This window comes from Lepisma saccharinum, chromosome 18 (assembly GCF_977018435.1).
Source record: "Lepisma saccharinum chromosome 18, izLepSacc3.1, whole genome shotgun sequence".
NCBI lineage: Eukaryota > Metazoa > Arthropoda > Insecta > Zygentoma > Lepismatidae > Lepisma > Lepisma saccharinum.
In genome coordinates this window covers 24749399-24764650 of record NC_139246.1, presented here as the reverse complement: position 1 = coordinate 24764650, position 15252 = coordinate 24749399, and the positions used below count along the sequence as shown (strand labels likewise).

Below are 15252 nucleotides of genomic sequence, written 5' to 3'. Positions count from 1 at the left end.
CCTGGAGAAAGCTCAACAGCTAACAGCATGAAAAACTATGCAATACATTCTTATATATTTACCATATAGTTGCAGATTTTGAAGTTCGGGTAGCAACAGTGAAAACTTATATAATATTGTGTTACTGTGCCACAAACCTTTTAACTAGCGTTTACATACTTTATGTATGGACAATCATAACGTCAACGTGTGTGACGTAAGACTCTCAATCATTACATACATGAGTCAGCATAACAAACTCACATATCAGTGTTCACCTTTCGCTGACAACTATTGTTTATTTATTTCGTTTATTTATTGTTTATTTTTCTCCATTCCTTTTCCTTTTTCAAGAACAATATTACTCAAATTTCATAGTTTCGGTTATGTTATGTTAATTCAATAATTTTGGGACTATATTTTGTAGTAAAAAATCTCTCCATAGAAAGGATCGATATGGAATACAACTTTAAATCTTTCATCTTTAAGTGAAAATCAAAAGATTTTCATTAGGGGGTAGAGGAGCGTATCGTACCCAAGGTATTGGGTAAGAAGTACAAAGTCTTAGCATAGCAGGAAGTAGAGAAAGGAATGCAGAATAAGAAATTAGGCAAACGTTAGGTGAGTGACTTGGGAGACGGGTATGGAATGAGTGTTGGAATGGTCAGGGGATGTGATCAGTTGGCGAGAATACGAGAGAGAGTAAGGTGTGCGGATTGTGAGAGAGAAGCAAAGTGGAGAACGATTATTGGACGATGGTGTGTGATAGATTCGATGTCTGACAGGGAGGTCAGACAAGTGACATTTGAGAGGACAAGTATAGGAATAATCTTCATCTATTTGTAAGGCAAGTAATATCCTTTTCTTAACCAATCCATATCGGTTCAGTCATGGAGAGTATAAAACCCATATCTAACCTAAGTTAATTTCTATCGCCATTCCTTTAAATGTAACCTCTTGCATTTATCACATTTAGGCCAAGCGAGTGATAATCATCTGAAAGATGAATGAGGAATAGCTAGCTACATCACCCAATACAATCTAGAGGTTCTTGGTTTGATCCCAAACGCAACATGGGAGTTGCGTTACGATATCATGTTTTAAGATACACGTGATACAGAAAACACACAAACATTAATAATCACACCCTACTCGTTATTTAAAAAGAGGAAAAAGATGATGGAAATTTCCATAAGCGAACTCGAAATATTTAAAAATATATACAGGGTTAGCCTAAAAGAAATACACTTTCAAAGTTACAGAAAGAAGACTTTTTATGATAGGAATGAAATACGTACATGGTTTGAAGAGTACGCCCTGAAGTTTACATTGGTAAGTTAAAAGTGTTCTATGTGTGACCCATTTGTAACACGACAGATATCAATGCAATAGTTCAGCTTTCCTCTCCCAGGACTTTTCCCCTTTCACAGGGAACCAGTGCCTTCAAATTTCTTGCTCCAATCGAAGATGGACTGCCTAGTGGGTGGTTCTTTACCATACCGTGTTCTAAAACGATTCAACGATTGTAACAGAATTTGTTTTTGCAAATTCAATCACACAGAAAGCCTTCTCTATCTGACTAGCGGCCATATTGCTCGATGTGCTTACGTGATGTTGACGTCACGAAGACAAACGAAAAGCGGAGGTTATATACTTGAAGACTTTCTCTATACAACAGTACTAAATGCTTTCTGGTGTAAGAAACAAATTTCAATTTATAAAGCGTTTAGACTGTCTATTTCTTTTAAAACTGAATTTGAAAATTCAGACACCTTGTATTTTTCCACCCGTGACTATATTAACGAAAATAAAAGCGTTCCGTTTCGTGAAAATTTCCACTTCGAGTCCTGGTGAGCGTCTGCTCCGAAACCCTATTAGGTATGACTTTAAATTCGCACTTTTATCCTAGATAGACATGGAGATGCTCCCTTCTGTATCTTGAGTGGCAGCATAACTTCAACTATTAATGAAGGCTTCAAGTCATCTCTGCTCCTGAGCGCGAATTAACTTCCGGCTGGAGGCAACATTTGTTCGTAATAGTCTAATTTGAAATGCAACGATGCATATCTTCATCTTCTCTTTGAAGGCTCGTCTGTCAGCTATCACCTCAAGCAGAAGTATCTTTTATCCGTTTTTAGATATTAAGTTGTTCCACGACGGGCGTGATGAAATGGAAAGTACCTCAAAGATGTGGAAAGGGGTATTCATCTTGATGTGAAGACTCCTGCTTCAGTGACTATGGTGATTCCTTGAGGTCTGACTCCATGAGACGAGACAAGAGTACACTCGAGGAAATTTGTATTTTGGTGTAGTTTACGTCGCTTTTCAAACTTCTCTAATTTAATCGTGACGTCGACGATGAATTCATAAAATACATGATCGATTGATTTGCTTTTTCACTTTGCTTTTCTACCACTTTTGACTAATCGCGAAATGAGGATGAGTGATGATATGATGAAATTGATGAAGGGACACCCACAAACACCCATGTCTAGACTGGGATTCGAACCCGGGATCCCTGGTGTCGTAGCGCGCTGTGCTAACCACTCCGCCACAGAGGCCGGCATGTAGAAGGAAGCAACACAACAAAGAACCTAAGGCCTATGTGAGTATCCAGAAATTTTTGTTGGGTGTGTCAGGCAATTTATTAAACTTCAATAGTAGAAATAATAGTAATTATTATTATCATCATACTTATGGATATTATTCATATTATTATAAAATAACTATCATAAACCCATTAAATTAAATCAATTTATTGCAAATTAATTATTAGTAGTATTATTATTATGTTCTTGGGAAGACTTTCTACTCGATCCAGCAGATGAGTTAATATTTTTTAAAAATATGTTTAACATTTCGTACAGCCGGCCTCCGGTGTGGAGTGGTTAGCACAGCGCGATACGACGCCAGAGGTCCCGGGTTCGAATCCAGGCCTGGTCATTGTGTTCTTTGTGATTGTCCCTTCATCAATTTCATCATATCATCACTCATCTTCATCTTCGCAATTAGCCAAATATGAGAGAAAATCGAAGTAAAATCAAATCAAATCGAATTCATCAAAATCTCAGACAGTCTGGTACTGAAATGCAAAAAAAGGTAAAGTTCTCCCCTGTGCTTAGCACCACGCCATGAAGGCGTATAGGGGGTTTTGGGGTAACGCCCCACACTGAAATGCAAAGTTATTCTATTTTGTTATTAAGGTTTGCACCCCTCGTTCAAGAAGAAGCTTTAAAAGTTTGGAAAAAATTTAGCCATAGCGTTTATGATGTGTGACATCTCACATGAAATTTTGGAAGCTGTGAAACCATTTATTTTTTTTGGTATAAATTTTAGAATATGAAAATATAAACGGATTCTTCTATTTTAGATATATTTTTTTGATCTAATAATTTTTTTAATTTGTTATTCTGTTCAAGTAATACACAGTCCGTCGAGTAGGAAAGGTGACTGATTTTTTTGCCACGGAACTACCAGTGCCATCTATGGAGAAGTATATGTACTACGTAGCGACATATTTCGACTTTCTTCCAGCAAAGTTGCAAAGCACTAGCGTCGACGGTCGACGCATACGGATCTTTTGACTGACAATACCTGCTGAACGTGGTCGGAAACGGATCAATACGTGGGTATTTTGAATCGTCTATTGGCCAGCATTCGTAGAGTTCGACCTGAATATCGGGAACAGGGCTCTTATTAATTAAGCCTGGTCTCTGTTGCACGACAATGCACCCGTGCACAAGAGCAGGTTGGTACGCCAGTTTTTGTCCAAAATAGTGATAGTGGAGCTCAACACCCCCCATATTCTCCAGATTTAGCTCCATGCGACTTCTGGCTATTTCCAAAACTGAAATTGGCGTTGAAAGAAAGGCGTTTCGACACCATTCCAGACATCCAAAAAGCTTCGACCGCGATTTTGGAGGCAATTCCGAAACAGGAGTACCAAGACTGCTTCACAAAATTCTACAACCGCTTCAGTGCATGTAGTGACTCAAAATGTGTCTATTTTGAATAAACGTTATAGTAAACTAAAAGTCCACAACGTCTTGTCTTTCATTTCTCATTAGTCACCTTTCTCACTGGACGGACTGTGTAAGTGAATTTTATTTCCGTTATTAACTATAAAAATAGTAAAATTTCTGATTTTTTTGTAACTTGAAATTAATGGTGCCAATTTCCAGGGGTGGTCGAGGGACCTGTTCGACCCCCTCCCCCTTCCCCCCGACGACCGTGCTAGGACCGCGTAATGGATACTCTAACCACACGGACGTGGATGCTGGAGAGTTATATACTTTGTATTTATCTTATTTACGTCATTTTCTGCCACTTTTGGCTAATTGCGAAGATAGAAATGAGTGATGATATGATGAAAATGATGAATGGACACTTACAAACACCCATACCCAGCCCGAGATTCTAACCCGGGACCCCTGGCGTTGTAGCACGATGTGCTAACCACTCCGCCACGGGGACCTGCCCGAAGGATTACTAGATTAAATTGATAAAGAGAGATTCACAATGTTAACATACTTACCGTTACTCGAAATAATGTTGAAGGGATTGTGATGCCACCTTTGGTTATTTTGGTGTGAAAAGTACAATATCGAAAGAACGTGTTTTAGAAAAATAGCAGCGAAGATTGGTTTTACTTCTTGTAAGACAAACTTTATGCTTGTCAGATTAAGGTTTAAGCAGAAAATTCAAATACTACAAACGACAGTGATAAATTAATTATTACAATTAGACAAATATATTAAAATAATATGCAAATGAAGAATAATTTATTTTTGAAGATCGATTTCCCTAGAATTCACTGTTCCACAACTAGTTCGACGCAGAGTTTTTATTTTTAGACCATTAGTGTTACATTTGGAAACACTTGTGTTAGTTCAGTACAAAGAGAAATTCACAGAGCTTCGCCCGTCTTTCAGTTTGTTGTGTTCGGGTATTTCCGTGTGAGGCCCTCACAAATTTGCACAAAACGCACAAAACGGCAGTTCTTGATTGCCTTTTCCCAACTAAAACCTTCGAATAATAATGCAACTCAGGCTAGTGTATATTCGGAAAATTAATTACATGAAACTCATAAAACTATAAATGTTCTCGTTCCACAATAAAATCACTTTTAATTAGTCATCCAACATCGAGGTTAAACCCTAAGTCGTGTTGCTGTGTTTGTTGGATTATATCAGTAATTTCAAATCTACATTAATTAATATTTTAATTAGATGATTAGTTTCTCCTCGGTAACAGATTTCAGCATTCAACGAATAGAACAGTGGATGAAACAAATGTGCAAAATTCATATATATTTTACACAATCTATAATATTACAAACTTTCATTGTATCTTAGCTTCTATCATGTGCGTTAAATTTCGAATATTTGTTGTAAAAATGAACCTGGAAGTTAATGTTTAAAAACAAAACGAACGATGTATATATTTTCTGTTGTATGTTTACTGTACAGACAAGGTCGATAAATTTTTAAAATAGTAAACGCAAGAACGTACGGGTCATCCAACAAAAGCAACTTTCGATTCAGTGATTTTACAAAATTATATCTTTTTCGATTTACTCTGTTATCACAAAATTGAAAAATCTCAGTTAATTACTACCTCTCATAACGCTAAAGGAGCGAACCAACATTAACGGAATTGGTACATAATAAAACTAGAAAAACCAAATCTGCCTTCTCATAAGCTTTCGGTAATCCATCCATTACTTATATCATTACTATTGGTATGATAAATATTTTATTTTATTTTCCTCTTCCTGGTGTTCTAGGTTTTTCTGGTTAAATATACTCTATACAATGTACTATAGTTCGAATTCACTATAAAAGAATTTGTTTTTAGAAATCACGGATCACTAGTAGGTTAATTGAAATTATTGTTTTAGAAAAATTATTTGTTAGACTTGGCATCAATGACTGGCGTTGCTTAGAGATATAACAAAACGGCAAACTAGACGAAAGTGATTTAACCAGTTGCCCTTCTTGCTGATAAGAAAACAAGAAAAATGAGGGAAATAGTTCACCTTCAAGCAGGCCAGTGTGGAAATAATATTGGAGGCAAGTTTTGGGAAGTTATATGTGATGAACATGGAATTGATCCTACTGGAACCTATCATGGAGATTCCGACTTGCAACTGGAAAGAATCAATGTCTACTTCACCGAAGCAACTGGTGGAAAATATGTTCCTAGAGCAGTTCTTATCGATCTTGAACCTGGAACCATGGATGCTATAAGATCAGGACCTTTTGGACAGGTTTTCAGGCCTGATAATTTCGTGTTCGGCCAAAGCGGAGCTGGAAATAACTGGGCAAGAGGGCACTACACGGAAGGAGTGGAGATCATCGATTCTGTACTGGATGTGATGAGGAAAGAAGCTGAAAGTTGCGACTGTCTTCAAGGATTTCAGTTGGTTCACTCGCTCGGTGGAGGAACAGGTTCAGGTCTGGGAACATTACTTCTCAACAAGATAGGTGAGGAATACCCGGATAGAGTCAAGTGCAATTTCTGTATTGTTCCATCTCCTAAGGTATCAGACACTGTGGTCGAACCATACAATGCTTGCCTTTCTACTCATAACCTCGTTACTGGAGTTGATATGGCATTTTGTATAGATAACGAAGCACTGTATGACATATGCTTCAGGACATTGAAGTTGACAACTCCTACGTATGGTGATCTGAATCATCTGATTTCCGCTGTCCTGTCTGGAATTACAACCTGCCTCAGATTCCCTGGCCAACTGAATTCAGACCTTAGGAAACTGGCTGTGAATTTGATACCAGAACCGCGACTTCATTTCTTCATGTCAAGCTTTGCACCTCTTACATCACGCGGAAGTCAGCAGTACCGTGCAATAACTGTGCCAGAAATAGTCCAACAGCTGTTCGATGCTAAAAATATGATGTGCGCTTGCGATCCACGACATGGAAAATACTTGACCGCAGCTGTATATTATCGAGGGAGAATGTCCACGAAGGAAGTTGACGAACAAATGTTGAACATCAAAACCAAGAACAGCAGCTACTTTGTGGAATGGATTCCTAACAACATGAAGACAGCTATTTGCGATATTCCACCTCGGGGTCTGAAAATAGCAGGAATTTTAACAGGAAACAATACCGCGATAGTCGAATGCTTCAAGAGAGTTGTGGAACAGTTCATGGCAATGTTTAGGAGGAAAGCCTTTCTTCACTGGTACACTGGAGAGGGTATGGACGAGATGGAGTTTACCGAAGCTGAAGCAGATGTTAATGATCTAGTTAGCGAATATTTAGCGAAGCAAGAAATGACGCTAGAAGAAGAAGAAGGTGGAGCGGAAGAAGAAGGTGAAGAGGAAGGATAATTTTTTTAGAAGATCTTTTAGGGAATTAATCTTTTGATAGTCCTAGAATTTTACATTTGTCAATCGCATCGATGGAGCTTGAATATTGATGTAAATATCTCAACGATGAATTTGCAATTCACCTAAATGTAGTTCAAAAACAAAGAAAAAAATGTATATTTTAGATGTATCAATTATTGTAATGGCAACTTGATTGTCAAGGTCCAAATTCTATTACTATCTACAATGTAATTCAAAAACAAAGAAAAAAAATATATATTTGAAGTATATCAATTATTGTAATGACAGCTAGATTGTCAAGGTGCAAATTCTAAGAATGTCTATAAGGTTTGGTTTATTTTTTATATTGATATTCCATGTGTTTTTGTTAAGGTAATGTTACTGTGAAGTTAAGTTAGGTTCCTTTGATCCCAACTTAAATTCACCTAAGCTATGACAAAATAATGTGGAAAATTAATATTTACACAATTATTGAAATTCTAATATTGTAAAGTTGTCATTCGGTTGCGAAGATGAACAATATTTCATTATGTACAAATTTATATTTTTATTTATATTCCATACTGAAGATATTTTACATCAACATGTACTTTTTATACTTTTATGAATTTTAGTAATACATTTTTAATTGAATTATATGTATGTAATTTTCTTTTCTAGAATATTTCTGGTCATACTTAACAATATATGAATTTTGCACTTGAAGTTTGCACATGATACTGATATAGATGTTACTCTGTAACTGATTAGTTACTGTTAACAAGGAACACTTAATGTTAGATTTTCGTTTATCTATCGGAAGGTACATAATAGTGGCTTGAAATAAATTTGAATTAAACAAGCAGCATGGAAACCTTTGCATTAAAATTGTATTAGACTTTCAGAAAGGTGAATGCATGTTTCTATTATACAATTAAAATTGTCTTGATATTAAAAGTTTAATGAATAGGAACGCTAATAAAACCTAATCGAGTAGTTTAAGAATGTTCAATCTCGACTAACCTTTGTGCGTAATATTTGTTTTCACACAGATTTGTCAAAACAATAGACAATTGCTGCGTCGAACCTGAAAATTGCATTAATTACTTATTATAATGTAGCCATTTTAATACACATTTTCTTACCATTTTTAAGTTCAAGGGAAGTAATTTGCATTTTCAAATATTATTATTTGATCTCAACGCTAAAGTTTGTGGGCATTCAACCTAACCAACACAATGAATTTATTGTACTACGAATACGAAAATTATGTTTGCAAAGAAGCTTATTTATTCTGTTACCAAATAAGAATAATTAGAAACATGATGAGATTATTTAATAGTCATTCCTGTGATATCAACCAATGAAGACACACTTTTCAACCACACATATTTTGATTCATTTGTAATTCCGATATTTCAGGGGCGCGAAGTGTGCGATTTTGACAAATTTTTTCACCATCTTCTTAATTTTACAATGGCTATATTTCGGCAATCACTATAGAAGTGATTCAGACGCCGTTGGGAAGGTCTTGAAGAGCACTTTCACTTGAAATATTACATGCCAATGACAGGGGGAAAATTTTGAGAAGGTGATGTAATCAAAATTTGGGTAGCAATTTCCTTAAAAACAGGCCTTTTATTTTTCAACAAAATATGTGCCACGTGTGCACTATTACTCAATAACAGTATAAAATTTGAAATTTGGATGCCAATGTGATCCTGAATTATGTTAGATTTAGGTTAGGTTAGGTAATGCACGATACCCTATTTTGATAGATAAATTCACATATTTCAAATGTAAAAGTCTAACAGAAATGCAAATTATATACAATATTGTTGGAATTAATGAACGTGAAGCTGATATTTACATTCGCAGTTCTTGGAAATATATTGCCGACTAACCGAAGGCTATTAGTAACAGCAATGATAATAATAGTGTAAGTGAAATTGTAATGTTTTGGACCAACTGAAAGTTTAACCCCTGCTATAATATACCTAAACATGTACATACGGACATGTGACACTCAAATATGTATTATTTCACCATCGACCATACCTGAACGTTGTAACTAGAACACCTATAAACATCGTAGTCACATGGCCGCGTACATGAGTACTGTATATTATGGCAGGGTTATTATACTTTCAGTTGTCCAAAAATATTACAATTTTACTTATTATTAATCAGCCTGTAGTTAAGCGGCAATATATTTATGAGAAATTCGAATGTAAATATCAGCTTCACGTTCATTAATTCTAACAATATTGTATTTGCATTTATATTTTTACTTTTATATTTGAATTATGTAAATTTATCTATCAAAATCGGTTATCATGTATTACTTAAATTAAATTGATTAAATTTGTGTTTTAAGTCCACTTTATGCACATTATGGCTAATTGGTACTGGACCTACAGTTTAAAGTGGGATCCGAACCACTATATGCCTCCACCGGGAATCGAACCCGGGACACCTTGCTTACAAGGCGACGACGTTACCACTGCGCCATCGGGGAGGCATCCTAACCTAAATCTAACATAACTCCGAATTGCATTAGGATTCCATTATCAAATGTTGTACATTCTTATTACATGAGTAATAGTGCATGCATGGCATATAATTTTTAGAAGAAAAATGAAAAGAACAGTTTTTTGAGAAAATGGCTACCCCAATTTCATTAAGACAACCTTCACAAATTATCACCCCTGACATTGGCATGTTATATCTCGTGTGAAAGAGCTCTTCAAGACAACGGCGTCTGAGTCACTTCTATAGGTGCCCAGATTGCCGAAATATTGCAATTTAAAATTATCAAGATGGTAAAAAAGTTGGTCGAAATCGCAATTGTGCACCCTTGTAATCTTGGAATTACAAAAGCTATGGATCTGCAACTTGCAATAGTTTCCAAATTCAGTTGGCCTTTTCAGTATGTCAAATTTCGAATGAGTTAGAAAATATAAGCTTGATTAGGCATGGAATGACCAATATCAACTATATCTAAATCAAGATTAGTATCGACGTAGCAAATAAAATATGAAAATAAAGTTAGGAAATCGAACAAATTGGCCGTGTGGTTATTTATTGGAATATACAGATTTTTATTCAATATTAATCACTGCCTTTTCTTATTGTAGTTTTTAAGTACAAAGAGGAATTGCTGTTGTGTTTGTGGTATTAAAAGTGGAGTTGATTTAAGATAATAAAGACATATCCTTGAAGTTTGCCATTGTGTAAATATAAGGTGCATGAAGAAATGGATATTTCCTTGCGTAAGTTTCGAATTCCAATCTTCGGAGTTTTCTAGACACAAACGTGGGTGTCTAGAAAAAGGAGACAAGGAAGGGACAGGATCCCCAGGAAAGTGAATGCTATACGATATTTCATGCCATAATTTAATCACTGTTAATGTTGAATTAATTCATTACAATTAAAACTAATATGTAATCAGTTCCTCGCAGAGAAACAATCCTTTCAGATTCGGGCAGTTTTCTTTGGAATTTAATCTGTATAGAACAAGTGTAGGTTTACATTTGTATTTTGTTGGGGTGAGCAAACTCGAACTTATTATATGGGTACCAAATTTTAATTATCTCTACGTTACGTTGTGAAATCACCCATCTATCTTCATACTACCTAATATTCACATTTTACCCAGTGTCCTTACCAACGCTAACTTCTTGAACCAAGTAACTGTATAACTCAGTTACTGTTAAAAAGTAACTTTCCGAACCTTGCTTTTCGAAACGAGTAACTGCAAGGAAGTAACGAGTTACTTATAACGCAATTACCAGTAGAAGTTGCTGTAACTCAATTATCTACGTTTTGACAGTGTTTGGAAGTAATTAGTTTCTTGTAATGAAGTTACAAGTAACAGTTACGTTTTGAGAAATTCTACTGCTACTTTTAAATGTATGAGTGCATTTGTTTGCAAGAAAATGTACAGCAGAAAGAAACTGTAAAAGTAATTTGCAGTTACTTTTAAGTATTAGTAACTGTAACTGACTTACTTTTTGAAATGAGTGATTGTTACTCGGTTACTTTTTGAGCCAAGTAACTGTAAGTCAGTTAATAAAATTAATAATACTAACTTTCCGAACACTGCTTTTTGAAATGAGTAATTGTTCACTCAGTTCACTTTAAATTAATGAGTAACGAAAATTATTGGCTAATAGCTACTTGCCTGCACGTTTCAATAGTAATAAATACAATTATTTTTAATTTAGAATAAAGTAACTGTAACAGAGTTACATTTGAAAAGCAACCACCCATAATTGTCATTCTTGGTGTGGCATGTACGTCCATGTTATGTTACTATTGGTTAGGTTGGAATAGATCAGGGACCCTCCTAACATTTTGTATAATATGTGATTTCTGGTAGCTTTGGTGCTAAATTTTTCTTTTCACTTCACTCCAATAATGTTCTTAGATATTTACCATATAATTATTTGTATCAATCCTTGCTTATTTTGTTTTTATAAGTATGAAGTTGTTTCTTTTACATAATTCAGCAAAATTATGTATTGAATGCATTATCTAATTTTTGATCAAATATAAAGGCAGATAAGTAGATCTTTTCATTATTATGCTACTTTGAGTCCATATTAAACGTTCTGATTAATCACAGTGATGATAAAAGGAAGACAATAGATAAGCATTTGTAACTATTAAAAACTTCTAACACACAGACATTTATGTCAATTCGTAATACCCCAACTTTTATCACGATCTATATAACAATGGTACACGTGACATCTTTTCTAAAGCTATAACTTGTTACTCTGGAGTTAACTCTGATAACAGAACCTATGATGGTGTCAGATTCAATTGGATATCAATTTTATAAATTTGTGTAAAGTCCATTTCATGCTCAGATAGGCTAATCAGCATTGGACCTATTGTTTGAGGTAGAATCCGAAACCCTGTGCAAAGTATCCCCACTGAGTATCACATGATTACAAACTACAAGAAACTAATTTACTTTTAAATGATTTTAAAACTGTCATACCATATTGAACATAAGTAGTGCTGCCGTCAATATTTTTTCTCAAATCACCATCTCATGAATTCTTCAAGGAGAAACAGTTAAGAATAAATCTGATTTTATTTACAAAAACAGAGTGCTTATATGACACCCTTACATACATATAAAGAAATAAACTTTTGAGTACGGCGCTTTTGCACCTTAGTTCTAGATAATATAGTATGTATGCGTGCAATGCCAGTACAAAAACACAGTAAATAAATAATGATTTAAAAGGTCTGCTTTTTCCCCTTGTATAAAAACCAAACGGACCAATTTAAATTATTATACCAAGCAAAAATTGTGAAAATATGTTCCATCATACATACGAAATAAAAACATATAATTTTCCTATGATTGGAATTACCTTGTATGTAAGGCAGCGCAGTTATACAAATGTGGACGAATTGCGGATAATGATGTATGCCGAAATTGCATTTTAATTGCAGAAGAAAAAAGCAGACAGATATAAAAGAACGTGATAATCATCATCACCTTTAAAATAATACTTCCATTATCGATTGCAATATTTGCAAAGTGACTTAATAGCACGTGCTAAGTTCATAAGACACTGAAGGAAATAGAATAAAAAGAATGATGAAAGCACTTTATCCTTCCTCTTCACCTTCTTCTTCCCCGCCTTCTCCTTCCTCTTCTAACGTCATTTCTTGCTTCGTTATGTATTCGCTAACGAGATCGTTAACATCTGCTTCAGCTTCGGTAAACTCCATCTCGTCCATACCCTCTCCAGTGTACCAGTGAAGAAAGGCTTTCCTTCTAAACATTGCCATGAACTGTTCCACAACTCTCTTGAAGCATTCGACTATCGCGGTATTGTTTCCTGTTAAAATTCCTGCCATTTTCAAACCCCGAGGTGGAATGTCGCAGATGGCAGTCTTCATGTTGTTCGGGATCCATTCCACAAAGTAGCTGCTGTTCTTGGTTTTGATGTTCAACATTTGTTCGTCAACTTCCTTCGTGGACATTCTCCCTCGATAATATACAGCCGCAGTCAAGTATTTTCCATGTCGTGGATCACAAGCAGCCATCATATTTTTAGCATCAAACAGCTGTTGGACTATTTCAGGTACCGTTATTGCACGGTACTGTTGACTTCCACGAGATGTAAGTGGAGCAAAACCTGACATGAAGAAATGAAGTCGCGGTTCTGGTATCAAATTCACCGCCAGTTTCCTAAGGTCTGAGTTCAGTTGGCCTGGAAATCTGAGGCACGTAGTAACTCCAGACAGCACTGCAGAAATCAAATGATTGAGATCACCGTACGTTGGAGTTGTGAGTTTCAATGTCCTGAAGCATATATCATATAATGCTTCGTTATCTATACAAAATGCCATATCAACTCCTGTCACCAGGTTATGGCAGGCTAGAGTAGCATTGTATGGTTCTACTACAGTATCAGATACTTTAGGAGACGGAACTATGCAGAAATTGCACTTGACCCTATCCGGGTATTCCTCACCTATCTTGTTGAGAAGTAATGTTCCCAGACCTGAACCTGTTCCTCCACCAAGCGAGTGAACCAACTGAAATCCTTGAAGACAGTCGCAACTTTCAGCTTCTTTTCGCATCACATCCAGAACAGAATCGATGATCTCCACTCCTTCCGTATAGTGCCCTTTCGCCCAGTTATTTCCAGCACCACTTTGTCCGAAGACAAAATTGTCGGGGCGAAAAATTTGTCCAAAAGGTCCTGATCTTATAGCATCCATAGTGCCAGGCTCCAGGTCGATAAGAACTGCTCTAGGAACATATTTTCCGCCTGTTGCCTCCGTGAAGTAGACATTGATCCTCTCCAGCTGTAAATCGGAATCACCGTGATAAGTTCCAGTTGGATCTATTCCATGTTCGTCGGATATCACTTCCCAGAATTTGCCTCCTATGTTATTTCCACACTGGCCTGCTTGAAGGTGAACTATTTCCCTCATTTTTCTTGTGTTTATCTCAGGAAGAAGAGAACAAAGGATAAAGCAATTTAAATTTGCTTCTTGTTTGAGAAATTTCTAACTTTAACAGAATGGCGATAGCTTTTTGTTTATAATAGCAGTGTTGCCTGCCACTTAAGGAAAAAAATCCCAAATTATCACTAAGTATTAGAATATTATCGCCATCAAAGCACTTTGAAATGAATTTGAATCTCTTTGAAGATAATAAATACAAGAAATGTTATTTTCATATTGATTAAATATCTAACCTAATATCAAGGTAGAATTATACAGTTGGATCCATCAAACTGTTCTTGTATTCGACTATTTTCTTATAATGTAGGTTGGACGGGAACCTTCACAAATTTGCTTAAAACGACAAATGTATTTTTTTTTAAAGTGAGACGTAAGAAGTTAAACATAAGTAAGTTTATTTATGTACGTGGATAATGAATTGTATAAAGCTTTTAAATTATAATATTGCTACTATTTAGTAAGTGATAGATTAAAGTTGGAATATCTGTGATTGACGTACCTGTATAAAATCTACTTTCGTTATAATATCATTAGATATCATGCTCTTTTATGTAAAAATAGGAAATGTGTGTTGTTAGGTTTGCAATTTTTAGATTAATGTAAATTATTAAAATTCATTATGGTACTGTCATTAAGTAAATGCAAATATATGCATGCTAATGTAGGATTGCGACATTGTTTTGTTTCACATAATATTTAATACGTATGTTGCTATTATGTTACTATTATAGTGTTACATGTTTTGTTGTATTTTTCCTCATGTTTCTGCAATAACATATTTAAAAAATAAAGTATCATAATTGTCACTTGACTTTATTAAATGCCGTGTTTCTGTCATTTGACATTATTACTCAAGTACTCACCTCAGGAATACTATAGTGGAAACAGTCGAAATATTGTATGTAAGTCAACATTAAGTGCCCAAATCTCAGATG

General features: G+C 35.3%; 2 pseudogenes; one reads left to right on the top strand and one right to left on the bottom strand.

Annotated features, from left to right (window-relative positions):
* The first annotated feature begins 5938 nt into the window (after nt 1–5938).
* Nucleotides 5939–7974, top strand: LOC146002479 (tubulin beta-4B chain pseudogene; annotated as a pseudogene).
* A 4426-nt stretch (nt 7975–12400) lies between these two features.
* Nucleotides 12401–14369, bottom strand: LOC146002478 (tubulin beta-4B chain pseudogene; annotated as a pseudogene).
* Nucleotides 14370–15252: the final 883 nt, after the last annotated feature.